Source organism: Pongo abelii, chromosome 6 (genome assembly GCF_028885655.2).
Source record: "Pongo abelii isolate AG06213 chromosome 6, NHGRI_mPonAbe1-v2.0_pri, whole genome shotgun sequence".
NCBI lineage: Eukaryota > Metazoa > Chordata > Mammalia > Primates > Hominidae > Pongo > Pongo abelii.
In genome coordinates, this window is record NC_071991.2 from 52,000,092 (window position 1) to 52,019,300 (window position 19,209).

At 45.7% G+C, this 19,209-nt stretch overlaps 1 pseudogene; it reads left to right on the forward strand.

Annotated features, from left to right (window-relative positions):
* The first annotated feature begins 635 nt into the window (after positions 1 to 635).
* LOC100436905 (retinitis pigmentosa 9 protein-like) overlaps positions 636 to 19,209 on the forward strand; it is a 30,371-nt pseudogene continuing 11,797 nt past the window's right edge.

Sequence of the window (19,209 nt, forward strand, 5' to 3'; positions counted from 1 at the left end):
TATGCCACATTAACCTACTTGCACCTACTTGCTGCAAAACAAGTAAGAGGCCCAGGGAAGGTGTCCGTTTAGATTCCATACCAATTTTAGGATTGGCTTTTCTATTTCTGCAAAAATAAAAGTCAGTGGGATTTTGCCAGGGATTGCACTGAATGTGTAGATCACTATGAGGGTGGTAATAACACTTAAGTTTAAGATTAAAGACATTCTTATTAAGGGTTTAGCTGATTGGTACATAACAAGTGCTGTGTATGGTAGCTTTTATTTTCATCTCCAGAACCTATACCTTGCTAAATACAATATACATTGACTATGTTTTAAGCACGGATCATATGATCTGAAAATTGGAGAATTTATATGCAGAGTATTGCTTTCTTCCAAAAATGGCTGAATCCTACTACTATGTAATGAGCAGCTCCCGTGTGTCTGGTCACTGGGGATCTACAAACATGACTTGCACAAGACCCCTTGCCTTGGTCGGGAACCTCAAAGGGGCAGGGAGATGAGTGTGGCCCGGTGGGAACCCTGAAGCTCCTGGAAGCTCCCCCAGGCTCCCAACCAGGGCCCCGCCCCGCCTCGGTTCCAGCCGCCGCCAGGGGGCGCTCCCCGCCCACCGGCAGCGTGGGGCTGGCGGCTGGGCTGTGGCGCTCTGCGCACCGACTTGGGGCTGGCCGCGGGGAGGCGGGGATCTGGCGGCCGAGACCGGGACTTCGGGTCCCCTCCCGGGCGAGTCGCGGGGCGACGGCGGGAAGGGACGCCGCGCGGAGGAAGTGCCCTCTTGGCCGCAGCCAGAGCCGCTCCGCAGGTGCCGCGATGTCGTCCTGGCCGGGGCGCGAGGATGCGGGGCCTGAGGGCGCGTGGTGGCCGCAAGAGCCGCCGGATCAGGAGCTGCAGCGGGCCTGGGAGCAGAAGCGGCGGCGGCACGACGCCCAGCAGCTGCAGCAGCTCAAGCACCTGGAGTCCTTGTGAGTCTCGAGCGGCCGTCTGAGCCGCAGTCCGCGCGCCGCCCGTCTTCTGGGAACCGGGGCGCCGGGCGCCGTGGTGGGCGCTGGGCCGGGTCCTCCAAGCCCCCAGGAGCAGACAGGGGTGCGGGCCTGTGAGGAACCTAGTGCCTGCGACGGGACTTCTAGTCCTCACTGGGTGGGGAGCGAGGCCCGCCCGGCCACGGAGGGGCCCTGGAGGCCGCGGCGCGGGTGGAGGAGGGCCTCGGCCCGGGGAGGCGGCAGCGGCTTGCCCTCCTCGCCCCGGCTTTGGTGTGGGCGTCGCCTCTTTTGGGCGAGCCAAGAGTTGTTGGCGCTCGCTTGACATTTGTGAACCGAAGAGGCAAGTTCAACCGAGCACGCTGCCCCCGCGCTCCACCCCTGAGTTCCCTGGGCCACTGCGACATGGAGAAACCCCGTTCTTTTCATCCTCTGCTATGGAGAAGGGACGAGGACACGGGTCCTGCAGTGTTGGTGTGGCGAGGCCGGGAAGAAGAGAGAATGGGCGGCGGGGACTGGCCACGGCGCTGCCAGGTAGAACAAAGGCGGACTTGTTCTTTCCAGGTTGGAGGGAATTTTTTTTTTTTTTTTTTTTTTACACCAGGGTCCAGGGTGGGCATTCAGGGAGCCAGCTGCCGCTTGGCACCACGTGGAATTCGGGCTCTGACTTGGGAGGCCTTGCGCTCCCGTGGCTCCAGTTCAAGGAGGGTCCAGATGACCCGGGAGAGTGTGGTGTAAAGAAGACTCAAAGGTGGGGTAGGGAAATATGGCTTCCTTCTACCCTTCTAGGTTCTTTAGCTGGGCCACAGATTAAATTGTCATAAGACAGATTAACAAGAGAAAAACTATTTTTACATACCCATGCACTGGAGGGCCGCAGAAGTGGGAGACTGAAAGAAGGGCCAGGGAATAGGAGCGTGGGCCTTTTGGGGCGTGGTGGAGACAAATTATGGAAGGGTCAAAATGTACGATGAATAAAGGTTGCTTTGTTAGGCTCCCAGGTGATAAAAGCTGTCTCCAGGCAGCTCTCTTTCTGATACAGATACGTTTACTCATGGAAATTTCCTTTAAAGATGTAAATTTCTCTTTACAAAAGGGGAGCAGTTGCCGGCGAGGTGAAGTTTTCCTGTGTTGGCTGGTTCTCAGTTTCTTTTAGCTCAGAGTCATCAATATGTCAGGGTGGCATATTTTGGTGCCAATTAATTTGAGCTTTTTCATATATTTTGGTAATGAAATATCACATGCCTGTAACACATATAAACATAGGCATACAGACAAACAGAAGCAGATCTTTTATCTTTTATAAGATTCTTCATTAGCCAGTTTTCTAATAGTCTATGTCCACTTTAGATGATCGTCTAAAGTGATCATCCACTTAGATCGTCTACTTAGTGATCCTCCACTTAGTGATCGTCCGCTTTAGAGGATCAGTCTCTTGATTATCTTTTCCACTACCCTAAGTTATTAGTAGCTAGGCAACCCTAAGTTTGCACTTTCAAAAGCCTATTAGATGAAACAAAGTAAAAAATTTACATCTAAAAGACACAGAACTTGTACCTAAACAGAATTATTTGCTGAGACAAAGAAAGGCATAGGTTAAAAACTGGTTAAAATTACCAGGAAAAGTATTTTAAACAGAGGTACCGTACCGTTTGTTAGGTAAACTTTAAGCCAATGTCTTCCCCATCCTGAAATTTTCTAGTGGTTTAGGTCCACCGAGGGAGATGCCCTTACAAATGGAGGTTCTTTTCTTTTAATAGATGTAGATTTCTTTTTCTTTTTCTTTCTTTTTCTTATTTATTTATTTATTTTTTTTGTGACGGAGTGTCCCTCAGTCACCCAGGCTGGAGTGTATTGACACAATCTCGACTCACTGCAACCTCCGCCTCCCAGGTGCAAATGATTCTCCTGCCTCAGCCTCCCAAGTAGCTGGGGTTACAGGTGTGTGCCACCACACCCAGCTAATTTTTTTGTATTTTTAGTAGAGATGGGATTTCACCATGTTGGCCAGGCTGACCTCGAACTCGTGACCTCAGGTGATCCACCCGCCTTGGCCTCCCAAAGTGCTGGGATTACAGGCTTGAGCCACTGTGCCCGGTGGTAGATTTCTTTTATAAAGAGTTTCAGGCTGGGCGCCGGTGGCTCACGCCTTTAATCCCAGCACTTTGGGAGGCTGAGGTGGGCAGATCACTTGAGGTCGGGAGCTGAAGACCAGCCCGGCCAACATGACAAAACCCTGTCTCTACTAAAAATATAAAAATTAGACAGGCTTGGTGGCGCACGCCTGTAATCCCAGCTACTGAGTAGGCTGAGGCACGAGAATCTCTTGAACCTGGAGGCGGAGGTTGTGTTGAGTTGAGATCCTGCCACTGCACTCCAGCCTGGGCAACAGAGCAAGACTTTTTTTTTTTTTAAACAGAGTTTCAAAGTAGCCAGCTAAATGTCAGGAAGTTGCATTTTGGCAACTGATTTAGTTTAATAGATTGTTCCTTCTTCTTCTTCTTTTTTTTTTTTTTGAGGCAGAGTCTCCCTCTTTTGCCCAGGCTGGAGTGCAGTGGCGCTATCTCAGCTCACTGCAACTTCTGCCTCCCGGGTTCAAGAGATTCTCTGCCGGGCGCGGTGGCTCACGCCTGTAATCCCAGCACTTTGGGAGGCCGAGGCCGGTGGATCACGAGGTCAGGAGATTGAGACCATCCTGGCTAACGTGGTGAAATCCCGTCTCTACTAAAAATACAAAAAATTAGCCGGGCGTGGTGGCGGACACCTGTAGTCCCAGCTACTTGGGAGGCTGAGGCAGGAGAATGGCATGAACCCGGGAGGCGGAGCTTGCAGTGAGCCGAGATGGCGCCACTGCACTCCAGCCTGGGTGGCAGAGCGAGACTCCGTCTCAAAAAAAAAAAAAAAAAAAAGAGATTCTCGTGCCTCAGCCTCTTGAGTAGCTGAGATTACAGGCACCTGCTACCACACCGAGCTAATTTTTGTATTTTTAGTAGAGAGAGGGTTTCGCCATGTTGGCCAGGCTGGTCTCGAACTCCCATTCTCAAGTGATCTGCCTGTCTTGGCCTCCCAAAGTGCTAGGATTACAGGCGAGAGCCAGATAGATTGTTTCTTAATGAGATTTCTGACTTCAGGATGGAGCCTCTTAATGAATAGGACGGTTAAAGAAGTTGCAGTTTTCGGGGCCTAATATTTAAATATGTGAAAAGCAGGCACAGCTGAAAGGCAGAACATTCAGATCTTTAAAATTCAAGGATTCTACTTTTACATTGAATCCCAGGTCCCCAAGAAGAGGGAAATACCACCGAACCAGTGTGAATTCTTTCCACAGTTTTCCTCAAGACAAGGACATTTCACAGAGGCTGGTGGGTGACCTGACTCCATCAATCCACTCTGCAATCAGCCCCTCTCCCACAGGAGTCTTCAAGTGTTCAAAGCATACCTTTTTAATCTAAACAGGCAAAGGAACAAGTTGCCTCCTTCAGTAGTGACCATTCACTGCAACAGCTATCAGCCACTTCCAAAACTGCAGCTTTTGCCAGTGACTTGCCAGCCATCACACATGCAAATGTCAAGTTCTCCCCCACAATACAAAGTAATACCTCATACTCCAAAAGCCAAAGAGATCCAGAAACTCCGTGCAAAATAGAGCAGAGCCATAGACCTGAGAGAAGCCTACTCATGACTCTTAGATTCCATGAGAAAGACTGAAGACCCCAAAAAAGGGTGGGCATGGCCCCTTTTTCCGTGTCCTCAAGGGGTCTCAGAAGTGCCAGAAGTCTCCTATGTGTTACCAAAGATGGCAAAAGGGAGAAGGAGCAGAAGTGGAAGGAAATGAAAGAGTTAAGTATTAGAGGGGCCAGTTTGGGAGATTTTCAGCTTCCTAAAAGGCCAATGAAGTTTTACATTTTTCTCAACCAAAATCATGCCAACAAGGTAGGAAGCAAACAGTGGCCTCCAACATTTTTTTAAAAGGAGTTTCAGTTGACTGAAAAATATTATCAGGAATAAGGTCGAAAAGAGAAAAAGCAGAAAGGCCTTTTTTAGTTCTCAAAAAAAAAAAAAAAATTATAGCCTAAATATCAGCCTTTAATTAAGCAGCTGACTCTGACCACAGAGCTTTTTTTTTTTTTGAGATGGAGTCTCACTCTGTCACCCAGGCTGGAGTGCAGTGGCACGATTTTGGCTCACTGCAACCTCCGCCTCCCGGCTTCCAGTGATTCTCCTGCCTCAGCCTCCAGAGTAGCTGGGATTACAGGCATGCGCCACCACAGTTGACTAATTTTTGTATCTTTGGTAGAGATGGGGTTTCACCATGTTGATCAGGCTGGTCTCGAACTCCTGACCTCGTGATCCACCCAACTCGGCCTCCCAAAGTGCTGGGATTACAGGCGTGAGCCACTGCGCCTGGCCGACCACACAGCTCTTTAAAAAATTTTTTTTATATCTCTTATGAGCAGATTTCAGCCAGGACAAACAGAAAGGAGATTTCCCATTTAATTTGTCTGGTTCTAAACCCAGCTTTTCCCAATTGTGCAGAAAATTGAATTACTTTAGGCATTTCAAAGGACCCCCATATTGGCCGTCATAATTTGGGGTCCTCTCGAGTCATGTGGGCCAATGTGTGCGAATACTTATAAGATGAAACTCGGCAGGTATTGCACATAAAACCAGCTGGTGTCTCCGAGGGAGGGTGCCTCCTTGGGGAGTCCTCAGACCCAGATGATTTGTTACCCATAATTTAGAGACCTGAATCATTCATGACTCTGAGCAGTGTTTTGGGCCTAAATGTGCCGCTTGTGAGTATATCACTTCAGTGTGTCACCAGCGAGTCAGGTCTCCTCTCTTATGTGTCTCAGAAACTATGAATCCCCTGAGGGTCACAGAGGAATCACAAATGCAAGATGACCAGCCTTTATGCACACTCACTGGCAGAGTGAGAGGGTACAGATGTTCTCACAGAGGAAACCCTGTAAGGCCACTGAATGTTACGGACAAAGTCCTGGCACCTCGCCAAGTCTCTAATTATTTAGAGTTCCCTAATGGGCCAGAGGGAACAAGTGCCTTTAATCTTCAGAGGGAAGTATTCACTCTCATAAATTAGGAAAAGGGACTCCAAGAGAGGTTGGTCCAGGGTGAAACAAGCACAATTTCCATAACGAAAGGTCACAATGCAACAAGACCTTGGCCCCAAACCAAAGTAAATTGGCGACTTAAGACCCATGTGTTGGCAGATAAAAATCCTGATCCCCTGACCTTAGGAAAGTCAGAGATGGGAGTTCATGTTGGTACCAAGTGCCGCTTTCAGAGAGAAACACTGGGCAGTGGTAGAGGGAGGGACCTATTCTGCCAACTACGCCACATATGTTGACCCAAACGAAAAAACTGAAGCTAAATTAATGTAAGTATAGAGTTTATTTTGGGCCAAGTTTGAGGGCTGCAACCCAGGAGTGTATATTCAGGCAACTTAAATAGATACTCCCAGCTTGCAGTCCTCAAATTTGGCTCAGATGAACTCTACTGACATTAATTTTGCCTTCTGTTTTTTCTTTGGGTTGACATAGTGTGATGTTCACTCAGTCAACACTTTGTTTCTGTCACAGGCACTTTTTGTTACCTATGCTATATGGGTCATGTAAGGAAAGGTCCTCAAGGAGTTAAAATCCTTTATAATCAGACTTCTGGGAGATTGCATACAAAATGCATTTTTTTGGTGGAGTCTGGCCTACTTTTTGGTGGCCCAAGAGCTGAATGACTTTTCACCTTAACAGGGCAGTGGTTTCAGGATGGAGACCCTGCATTGTGGGCATCCACATTACTGGGCATTTTGGCCTTTTCAAGTCACCGGGTGGTGCTCTTGTTCTCCCATGGAAGACATGTTTAAAGATCTTTCTCTAGCATAACTGCAGGCAGGGCCTGGCCCTGCCCGACGCTCAGTATATTTAGCTGTAGGATGCCACACAGTGGTTAATACTATGTGTTTATTTTGTAGCTCCTAGACAGCAGAGAGATTATAACCTACTTTTGCAAATGATAAAGTGGAACCTCACCAGCTAAGTAATATAGACCTATAAACTAGCAAAACCAGACGTTTACTTCTGCCATGGTTTTAATGTGTCCTCGAAGTTGATGTGTTGGAGAGCTGGGCATAGTGGCTCATGCCTGTAATCCCAGCACTTTGAGAGGCCTGGGTGGGCGGATTGCTTGAGCCCAGGAATTTGAGACCAGCCTGGCCAACATATTGAGGACCCATCTCTACAATAAAAATAAGATTAGCTGGGTATGGTGGTGTGCACCTATAGTCCCAGCTACTCTGTAGGCTGAGGTAGAAGGATCACTTGAGCCTGAGAGGTTGAGGCTGCAATGAACTGTGATCAGGCCTGCACTTCAGACTGGGCAACAGAGTGAAACTCTTGTCTCAAAAAGTTCATTTATTGAAACGATACCCAATGTAACAGTGTTGAGAGATAGGACTTTTAAGATATGATTATGTCAGGCGGGCTCTGCCCTTTTTGTTTGTTTTTTGAGATGGAGTCTCACTCTGTCGCCAGACTGGAGTGCAGTGGTGTGATCTTGGCTCACTGCAACTTCCGCCTCCCAGGTTCAAGCAATTTTCCTGCCTCAGCCTCCCAAGTGGCTGGGACTACAGGCGCACACCACCACGCTCAGCTGATTTTTGTATTTTTAGTAGAGACAGGGTTTCACCATGTTGGCCAGGATGGTCTCCATCTCTTGACCTCATGAGCCACCCGCCTCGGCCTCCCAAATTTGTGGGATTACAGGTGTAAGCCCCCGCACCCAGCCGGCTCTGCCCTTATAAGTGGATAGGCGCTGTTATCTCAGGAGTGGATTAGTTATTGCTGGAGTGGGTTTCTGATAAAAACATGAGTTTGCTGTGCTTCACCACCCATGCTCTCTCTTGCTCTTCTGCCTTCTGCTATGGGATGAGGAAGCGAAGAAATCCCTTGCCAGATGCTAGCCCCTTGACCTTGGACTTTCTAGCCTCCAGAACTGTAAGAAATAAATCTCCATTCCTTGTAAATTGCCCAGTCTCAGGTATTCTGTTATATCAGCATAAAATGGGCTAAGATTCTCAGAGCACTGGGATTTTCTAGTTTCAGAGATTTACAACTGACTGGACCGTCAATATGTTTCCTTTGGCTAGTTCGGAGACTTGTTTGCTTTTAAATCAAATGTTATTCATTCCAGAGTAATACTTCATGTAATTTAAGCTGTTTAATCAAATAGTACCAAAGGCTTTTTTTTTTCTTGACCCAAGTGAACTCACAAGAAAAGGCTAATTTAAAAAAATAGTGGTTTGAGACTCCAGTTACCCTATATATTCTCTGCACCCCTCTCACCATCGAGACTTCTGTGAGGAAACTTAGTTTTTTTCATCTGGGACGTAACTGCTTATTTTATTTTGTTATTATTATTATTTTATTATTATTTTTTGAGACGGAGTCTAGCTCTGTCACCCAGGCTGGAGTGCAGTGGCGCCATTTCAGCTCACTGCAAGCGGACATTCTCCTGCCTCAGCCTCCCGAGTAGCTGGGACTACAGGCACCCATCACCATGCCCAGCTAATTTTTTGTATTTTTAGTAGAGACGGGGTTTCACCGTGTTAGCCAGGATGGTCTTGATCTCCTGACCTCGTGATCCACCGGCCTCGGCCTCCCAAAGTGCTGGGATTACAGGTGTGAGCCACTGTGCAAGGCTGTAACTGTTTATTTTAAAATCATGTTTCTTGCCTTTCTTTCCCTCCCTGTCTCCCTCCCTTCCTCCCTCCCTCCCTCCCTCCCTTCCTCCCTTCCTCCCTTCCTTCCTGGTTTTTTAGAAGGAGGGTCTAGCTGTGTTGCCCAGGCTGGTTTTGGACTTAAGGATTCCTCCCAGCCTGGCCTCCCAAGTGCTAGGATTACAGGCATGAGCCCCCGTGCCCAGCCGTATATTGCCTTTTTTGATTCCATAATGGACATTATCTATTTAAGGGGAAAATTTTTTTTCCTTCCACTCTTCTAAGGTCCAGGGCCCCTGTAACAGAAGATTAATAATAAAAAAACAAGCATTGCCAGACACAGTGGCTCCCGCCTGTACTCCCAGCACTTTGGGAGACTGAAGCGGGTGGATCACCTGAGGTCAGAAGTTTGAGCAGCCTGACCAACATGGAAGAAACCCTGTCTCTACTAAAAATACAAAATTAGCCGGGCCTGGTGGCACATGCCTATAATCTCAGCTACTCAGGAAGCTGAGGCGGGAGAATCGCCTGAACCTGGGAGGCGGAGGTTGCGGTGAGCTAAGATTGTGCCATTGCACTCCAGCCTGGGCAATGAGAGTGAAACTCCATCTTAAAAAAAAAAAAAAAAAAAGGCTGGGCGCAGTGGTTCATGCCTGTAATCCCAGCAGTTTGGGAGGCTGAGGCGGGCAGATCACTAGGTCAAGAGATCGAGACCATCCTGGACAACATGGTGAAACCCCCGTCTCTACCAAAAATACAAAAATTAACCAGGCGTGGTGGTGTGCGCCTGTAGTTTCAGCTACTTGAGAGGCTGTGGCAGGAGAATCACTTGAACCCGGGAGGTGGAGGTTGTGGTGCATTGCACTCCAGCCTGGAAATGAGGGCAAAACTCTCTCTCAAACAAACAAACAGAAAAAAACAAGCAGAAGTTTATTACCATGTATATGTTCTATATACATGGGAGATACGCAGTGGAATGAAAAATCTCGAAGAAGTGGTTTTGGATTCAGGCTTAAATATCATGTTCAGCTAAATCAAAGAAAGAAAGATATGGGGGAACTGAGCTATGGGATAGTGACCAAGAAAAGTATGATAAATAAAGGTAAGGTTTGTTATGCAGGTTTGCGTCTGTGCTTTCCCCGTTGTTAGCATTCTCTTGTGATTGAAAGACATTTTTCTCTTTCTTATATAGAAAGGGTCTCACCTGTGGCCAGCAGCGGTGGCTCATGCCTGTAATCCCAGCACTTTGAGAGGCCGCGGTGGGCAGATCACAAGGTCAGGAGTTCGAGACCAGCCTGAGCAACATGTTGAAACCCTGTCTCTACTAAAAACAAAAAAAATTATCTGGGTGTGGTGGCACACATCTGTAATCCCAGCTACTCAGGAGGCTGAGGCAGGAGAATCACTTGAACCGGGAGGCAGAGGTTGCAGTGAGCAGAGATCAAGCCACTGCACTCTAGCCTGGGTGACAGAGAAAGACCCCATCTCAAAAAAAAAAAAAGGGTCTCACCTGAAATGGAGATTTCCTTTATAGATGAACATTTCTCTTACAAAAGGGTGACTTCTGCTCTCTTTTCAGAGCTTCCCCTGTGTCTGCTGTTTCTCAAAATGATCCTTAGCCAAAAAGGTGTACTTTGAGGTAGCATATTCTGGTCTCCTACAGCTATTCAACTGAGGGCAGAGTAAGTAAGATTTTAGTTGTTTTACTACCCTTGTTGCCATCCTTCCTATGTAGCCATATTATAATAATTTTTGCTAAATTAGTAGTTAATGTTAACATAAGTATTACTATGCAATATCATTCACTTTTGCATCAAATAATGGCCTATGATTTATTTTGTATTTTTAAAGTAGTTAATAAGAGCCTGAGTTTTTTTCATTTGCTTAACTTTTTTTTTTTTTTTTTTTTTTTTTGAGATGGTCTCACTCTGTTGGCCCAGGCTGGAATGCAATGGTGTGACCTCAGCTCACTGCAACCTCCATCTCTTGGCTTCAAGCGATTCTCCTGCCTCAGCCTCCCGAGTAGCTAGGACTACAGGTGTGCGCCACCATACCCAGCTAATTTTTGTATGTTTAGTAGAGATGGGGTTTCCCCATGTTGGCCAGGCAGATCTTGAACTCCTGACCTCAAGTGATCCACCCACCTCAGCCTCCCAAAGTGCTGGGATTACAGGTGTGAGCCACAATGCCTGGCTGAATATTATTATTATTATTATTGTATTATTATTATTATTATTATTATACTTTAGGTTTTAGGGTTCATGTGCATAATGTGCAGGTTAGTTACATATGTATACATGTGCCATGCTGGTGCACTGTACCCACTAACTCGTCATCTAGCATTAGGTATATCTCCCAATGCTATCCCTCCCCGCTCCCCCCACCCCACAACAGTCCCCAGAGTGTGATGATCCCCTTCCTGTGTCCATGTGTTCTCATTGTTCAGTTCCCACCTATGAGTGAGAATATGCGGTGTTTGGTTTTTTGTTCTTGCGATAGTTTACGGAGAATGATGATTTCCAATTTCATCCATGTCCCTACAAAGGACATGAACTCATCATTTTTTATGGCTGCATAGTATTCCATGGTGTATATGTGCCACATTTTCTTAATCCAGTCTATCATCGTTGGACATTTGGGTTGGTTCCAAGTCTTTGCTATTGTGAATAGTGCCGCAATAAACATATGTGTGCATGTGTCTTTATGGTAGCATGATTTATAGTCCTTTGGGTATATACCCAAACAAATTTACATGAATATTATTTTAAACTTTGGAAATATCTTAACATGCTACATAAACTAATGACTTGTTTAGCCCTGGGGAAAAAAGCATCAGCCCCCCTTAAACTGGTGGGAACGTTGTAAAATGGATTATTTAGGAAACGCCATTGCAAATAATAATAGAATTCAGAATGTACAGTTCTATCACATTCCTTTTCCATCTAGGCAAAATAGTTACATATTTTTCAGGAATTTGGAACTTAGTTTGGCCATATGTTGTTTGTTCAGCTCCTGTGGCAAAAATGGTTATTTGTTGGATTATTGGATATTTTCATAGACTTTACCACCTCCCTTCCAAACTCTCTTAGGCCTCTGTGCATAAGGCATAATATTTTTTAATTTTTATTTAATTATGTATTTATTTATTATTTTTTGAGACAGAGTCTTGCTCTGTCGCCCAGGCTGGAATGCAGTGGTGCGATCTTGGCTCACTGCAAGCTCCACCTCCCGGGTTCATGCCATTCTCCTGCCTCAGCCTCCCGAGTAGCTGGGACTACAGGCGCCTGCCACTGCGCCCAGCTAATTTTTTTGTATTTTTGGTAGAGACGGGGTTTCACCGTGTTAGCCAGGATGGTCTCGATCTCCTGACCTCGTGGTCCTCCCGTCTCGGCCTCCCAAAGTGCTGGGATTACAGGCATAAGCCACCGCACCCGGCCTTTTTTAATTTTTTGTTTTGTAGAGATGAGGTCTTACTATGTTGCCCAGGCTGATGGCAAACTCCTAGCCTCAAGTGATCCTCTTGCCTCAGCTTCCCAAAGTGTTGGGATGACAGGCATGAGCGGCCAAGGCATAGTATTAACACCTCTAAAGGATGGCTGCAGGTGGTCTGTATCATCTTACCATTATTCTTGCTTATGATATACCACAGCTTTCCATTAGAAGATATTTTAAGTATTTACTTTGGAAAAGCACTGTATCATACCTAAAAAGCTAATTCCACTACTACCCAGTTGTTTACTATGTAATCTTCATGGAGTAGGGTCTCCTATTCCATGGATCAGTGATAGTGAGGGTGAGAGGAGTCCTTTGACGGTGTCCACAGATGAAGCCAAAGGGAAATCTTTCTTGCTGTAGCGACCTGTGCCATTTCTCATCTGTACTCTGGCAAAGTCCTTTTCTCTGACACCTTGGAGGCGAATGGAAGGGAAAGCATTTCACTTTTTCCTTAGTCTGTTCTCCCTAATCCCTCCCTCCCCCGTATTTACTCTGTTCCAAAAGGGTCTCTAAAATCAGTTCATAAGGAATGGGTCAGGATGAAGAGAACATTAAATCATTAAGCGTTCCTATACTTTGCAGCCATTCTGAAGTATGGAAATGAGTACTTACTTGTAGGTTTAGAGGGTTAAGGCACAGATCTGAGCTACAAATATTTATGTTACTTTTTTGGGGGAGGTGCAAATCCCTCTAAGAGCCCGAGTTGCTCTTTGAGTGCATGAACACCTCGCCTGCAGAATTTCCTTCACATCTCGCCGCCTGTTCCAGATACAGACTTTGTGTGCTCAGCATTCTGGGTCTCCCTCGGGTTCAGTCCCTGGATGGAAATAAGGAAGTCCTGGCCCGTCTTTTGTGGCAGGTGCCACCTAGCACAGGGAGGAGAAGCGTTCTGCTCTTCCCAGGTAATACCTGTCTGTGCGGGGGAAGGAAAAATGGCTTCCCTACACCCTTCTAAATTCTTTGGCTAGGCTACTAATTAAATGAACATAAGACGGATTAACAGGAGGAAAACAAATCTTAATTACATGTCTATGCATGGGAGTCCCACAAAAATATGAGACTCAAAGAAGCACCAGAGGAACCTTATATAGCATCCTCAGCTGCAGAAAGGAACAGGGGATTGGGGCTTCTGGAGGAGGGGTAGAAATAAATTATGGGAGGATGGGGGAGGAAACATATGGTGAATAAAGTTTGCATTTTTATGTAGATAAAAGTCTTTCATGTAATAAAATTTGTCTGGGAGCAGCTCTTTTCCTTATACAAACTCCTTTATTACTAATGTAAATTTCCTTTATATAATCGATGTAAATTTCTCTTACAAAATGGCAGCTTTTCAGGGCTATTCCTTGTCTGCAGTTTCTCAAAGTAATCAGCTTGAAATAATTAATATGCCAATGAAACATATTTTAGGGTGGCATATTCTGGTGCTCGGCAGTCATTTTTGGGTTGCTGTGTCCTGGCGTCAACATCTGTAAACCTGGAGGGCAGACGGGTGGGCGGGCGGAATTGGAGCTGGCGTTGCAGGCCCGTGGGTGAAGGTGCCTCTGGGACAGGCCTGTCCACGCAGCTCTGTGCATCCTCCGCTGTGCCACCCACACTGTGTTGGAACAGATTGCACTCCTTTCCCCCAGGAGCCTGTTCATTGTTGAGTACATGGATGTTATGCTAGGTCAGTAACCTGAGAAAAACACAGTGGTGTTTTGGAACCAGAGGACCCACGGTCTTCTCACCTCATACTCTCCCTGCAACCTCTTGCTTTCCTTTCTCCTCCAGACAAGATCATTTTGCTGAGAGACATCAGTTATTTCAATGAACATAACTTCTGGATCTCTGCAGGATGTGTTATCTCATCAGTTTATTTATATGTGATCCGGAATGCTGAGCATATTTTATTAACTGTTTTAGATATAGTAAAATGTAGTTTTGAATTTTCTCTAAGAATCTCCTTTTTATTCTGACCTGGCTGCTGCCTTTTGTTTATAAAAGTATGTTACGTTCCCATTAAAATGGTTGATGGTTTTGTTTTTTGTTTTCCAGTTACGAAAATCGTCCTCCTGGGCTTATCAAGGTTAGTGTGAAGTTTGTACTCTTGGTTATTCCACTAGACATACTTACACACTCAGTAACTCGTTATGAAAAATGGTTGCATGACATTTAAATACCCTTTTATGAAAAGCCTGTTTCTTTCCTGCAGATGACTGAGGGGTCATAATTTTTAGTGTTGTCACAAGCCTCTGCCTTTGTGGAAATTTCATCAGCTGTGTTTCCCTTCCCTGAGGAACCAGTGCAGGCCCACATGGGTTCCTTGGCCGTGGCCCCCTTGTCTCTGACTGGGTAACGACACCTTTAGGCTCAGCTGCCTCCTTTTCTTGTCAGCCTTACTTGGCTCAGTCCCTCAGTCCATCCTGTGTTGGTTTCTTGAGTATCAGCAGCTCAGAGAGCAGTCAACTCCGAGGAGACCCGACAGCTCATCCAGTCCAGCTCCCCGGTGCAGGCATCCTTCCTGCAGCTCCCTGGCTATGGCGCCAGGGTGTGTGCGCACGAGGGAGACTTAGAGTGGCAGGCCACAGCCAAGAAAAATTGCTGTTTCGTAACTCTCAATGAAGAAAGATTCTTCGCCAAGCACAGTGGCACATGCCTATAATCCCAGCACTTTGGGAGGCTGAGGCAGGTGGACCACCTGAGGTCAGGAGTTCGAAATCAGCCTGGGCAACATGGCAAAAAACTGTCTCTATTAAAAATACACACATACAAAAAAATTAGCTGGACATGGTTGTGCACATCTGTAATCCCAGCTACTCAGGAGGCCAAGGCACAAGAATCTCTTGAACCTGGGAGGTAGAGGTTGCAATGGGCCGACATTGCACCACTGCACTCCAGCCTGGATGACAGAGCAAGACTGTGTCAAAAAAAAAAAAAAAAAAAAAAAAGATTCTTAAAAACCATCCTTCTATTGAAATTTAATATTCATGGAAACTTGAAAAAATTACAGCATGCATGCGACTGTAAAACATGATAGGGGCCTTCAGGGTATAATAAGTTATTGTAGCATAATATGCCATTTCTATTATTCCAGGAAGCCTGATTTACTTTAATTCATACATCTTGCTTCATTCTACATTTTGAGGTAGTGAAACCTTTTTTTAAAAAACCTTAGAATCTAATTTACATCAAAATTTGGAGCTCACCAGTCATTGCTATATAAGGACAGATTTTTCTGCTTCACCAGTAACTTTTCTCTAAGAACAGCTACATTGTTTTTGGTATAGTTCTTCTGGTACATTTGTTTCCTGTTTTTTCAATCAAGTGTAACTGTCTTTCTTTCTAGTTTTGAGGGGTAATTAAGATGACATGGGCACCCACAACTCAGGAAAAAGCCAGGCGAGAGTGACTCCAAGGGAAGCAGGAGAGAATCCCAGTGCTCTCTTGCCATGCTGTTTACACCTTGTTCCCTTCGTTTAGGAAGATGAGGCTAAGCCAGAAGATTGCATACCAGATGTACCAGGCAATGAACACGCCAGGGAATTTCTGGTTCATGCATCAACTAAAGGACTTTGGATGCCACTGGGGAAAGAAGTCAAAAGTTATGCAGTGTGAGTGTGGGAGAGTTTCCCTAATCCATGCAACTTACATGCCGCAACTTACAAAGCGCGTTTACTTCTTTTATTTAACTTGTTCTCACCACAGCCCTCTTAGAGCCAAGGCAGAAGTTCTCTGTCTTCTAGATGAGGAAACAGATGTGTGTATGTCAGTAAGTGGTCCCTGGGAAGACGTAGAGCAAAACTTTGACTCTAGGGTTCCTGATTCCAAGTCCAGCATTCTTTGCTCAGGACTGTCACTGCCTTGAGAGTACACTCTTCGGTGTTACTCCTGGAATAGAAAGGACTTTCTGTGGTGGAAATGCCATGGGAGTGAGGGATGCATTAGAGGACGGGTCTTTTTGGGTCTTGCCTCTGTTGGGCACTCTCTATCAGTGGTGCTTTGTCCATATAACCGAGAGAAGCTACCATGGGAGGATGGATCTACACAGGTAGAACTCTCTGTGCCCTGCCCCTCCGTAGCAGTTAACACATTCGAGAGCATATGAAATTACTCTTCCACTGGGAGGCCGAGGCGGTGGATCATGAGGTCAGGAGATCGAGACCATCCTGGCCAACGTGGTGAAACCCCGTCTCTACTAAAAATACAAAAATTAGCTGGGCATGGTGGCGCGTGCCTGTATTCCCAGGTACTCGGGAGGCTGAGGCAGGAGAATCGCTTGAACCAGGGAGTCGGAGGTTACAGTGAGCTGAGATCATGCCATTGCACTCCAGCCTGGTGACAGAGTAAGACTCCATCTCAAAGAAAAAAAAAAATCACTCTTCCAAAGAGTCGAGCTTTTTTAGTTGGTTGTTTTGATGTTTATCTCCACATCTTAATGTCATAGTTGCATTGTTGCTCCATGATTTTTCAAGTTTGGTTATTTTCTGTTGCCTCTGTACAGTGGAAGATGAGTATGTAGTTCTCTCTCCTGCTCTCACCATACATGTGTACCCTTCTGTATCTCATTTTCCCAGTAATTATTATATCATAAACTTAGTTAAATAATTCTTTGGTATTTACTATGATTATGACCAGAGGTGAGCTGTATCTTGCAAAATGTGTCCGCTCAAAATGTGTCCTGTTTTTATTGTTTTTGAGCTTTTGTTGTTATTATTATTGTTTTTGCTTTCCATGTACTGATCTGTAATTCAACCTCAACATTTTTCCAAGCTTCAAACTTAAGACCTTCAATGCATATACTTGAGATGTTCTGTCCATTTCATCTTACTGAAGGTGGCTACTCCCATGCTTATCATCCAGGCATCTCCCTTTACCAAGATATGATGGACTGAATGTTTGGGTCTCCCCATAATTCGAATGATGAAGCCCTCATCTCTAATGTGATGACATTTGGAGATGGGGCCTTGTGAGTTAATTAAAGTTAAATGAGATCATGAGGTTAGGGCCCTCATGATATGATTGGTGCCCTTTCAAAGAAGAAGTACTAGAGATCACTCTCTCTTGTGCAGGCCCAGGCTCGTACACGCATTCTCGCTCTCACTCTTGCTCTCTCCTGTCCTATCCCCACCCGCTTGTGCCATGTGAAGACAAAGTAAGAGGGCTGCCATCTCAAGTTAGGAAGAAAGCTCTCACCACAGACCTACCTTGCTGGGACCCTGAGCTCAGATTCCAACCCTCCAGAGCTGAGAAAATCAATTTCTGTTGTTTAGGCCACCCGGCACACAGCATTGTTATGTTAGCCCAAGTTGACTAAGACACCATCATTCTGCAGGTTCCTTTAGCCTCTCTCCTGTGTTGGATCACCCATTTTCCTATATCTGGAGTGTTCTTTGTTACTATATTCTGTTCTTATGGTGTAATGAATCCTAGGGCAATTTCCTTCCAGATGGGTTTATAGGAGGTAGAATTTTTTATTTTTTTATTTTTTCTTGAGACAGGGTCTTGCTCTGTTGCCTAGCCTGGAGTGCAGTGGTACCATCTTGGTTTACTGCAGCCTCGACCTCCTGGGCTCAAGTGATCATCCCATTTCTCAGCCTCCCACGTAGCTGGGATTACAGGCATGCGCCACCATGCCTGGCTAATTTTTTTTTTTCTTTTTTTTGAGACGGAGTTTCACTGTTGTTGCCTAGGCTGGAGTGCAATGGCGTGATCCGGCTCACTGCAACCTCTGCCTCCCGGGTTCAAGCGATTCTCCTGTCTCAGCCTCCCGAGTAGCTGGGCTACCGGTGTGCACCACTGCAGCCACCTAATTTTTGTATTTTTTGTAGAAACAGGGTTTTGCCATGTTGCCCAGGCTGGTCTCGAACTCCTGGGCTCAAGCAATCCACCCACGTCAGCCTCCCAAAGTGCTGGGATTACAGGCATGAGTCACCATGCCCGGCCCCTAGAATTTTCATTTTATATTTTTTAATTTGCCAGGATATCAAATTCTAAGTTAAAAGTTAGGTTGCTTTAGATTTTGAAGGCATTGCTTCATTTTCTTGATTTTCTAGAATAGCTATTGGGAAGTCCAAAGTAATTCCAATTTTTGATCTTTTCCTAAGGCCTTTTATCATTGCTTTGTTTTTTATTTTTCTTCTCTGGAAGTTTATAGCATCTTCTCATTCCTGGTGTTCTAAAATTTCACAGTGGTGAGCCCTTTCAATCTGGAATGCAGGTCTCTCAATTTTAAGAATTTTAAAAATTCTTTTCTCACCTCTGTGTCTGCAGTTCTATTCTTCAGATAGGCACTATCCTAGCTTACACCAGCTTAGCCCTATTCAGGGTAGCAGGGACTACACAAGGGTGTTCTTTTTAGGGATCAGCGATTATTAATTAGGGTCATTTTAGAGGGTGGCTGCCACAGTATTCTTGTTTTTTAGTGAAAGATGAAAAGTTGATTGGTAGCCCTAAGTGCCTGAGTAGGGCTTGTTGATCCCCCACTGCAGGGTGATTTTCTAGGTAATTGGTTGGGGAACAACTGAGTTCAGTTATCTATTGGTTTTTCTTCTTTGGGTGGCTTATATTTTCCCAGAGAAGGCTCCCATGTGGAAGGGAAAGCCATGCTGTGAGTGTTCTGGGAGCTGAGTGGAGGGAGTCTGGGAAATCTATCATTGGTTTTCCATTCATTCGTATGATCCTCTATGTCTGTTGCGGCAACTTCCTTGAGACCCACCTGACGTCTCCGTGGCCAGAGAACCTCTGTTATACCTTTTCCACATGCTAAACGAACTTCTGCCCAGACCAAGGAGAATTGCCTATGGACATTTAACCAATCCTCCTTATTTTAACTGCCCCTTCACCTCCAGAAGTATCTGGTGCTGCCAATTGCTGAGCTTTGGAGGTTCTGCAAGTAGAAACTGAGTCGGTTCTCAGATTCTACCCTCTGCTGCCTTAGACTTCAGTTTTCTAGGATCTGCTATTCTTTTAGTATTCATCTATCTGCATTATAACATCCCACGTTTTTTCATATGTGACTCT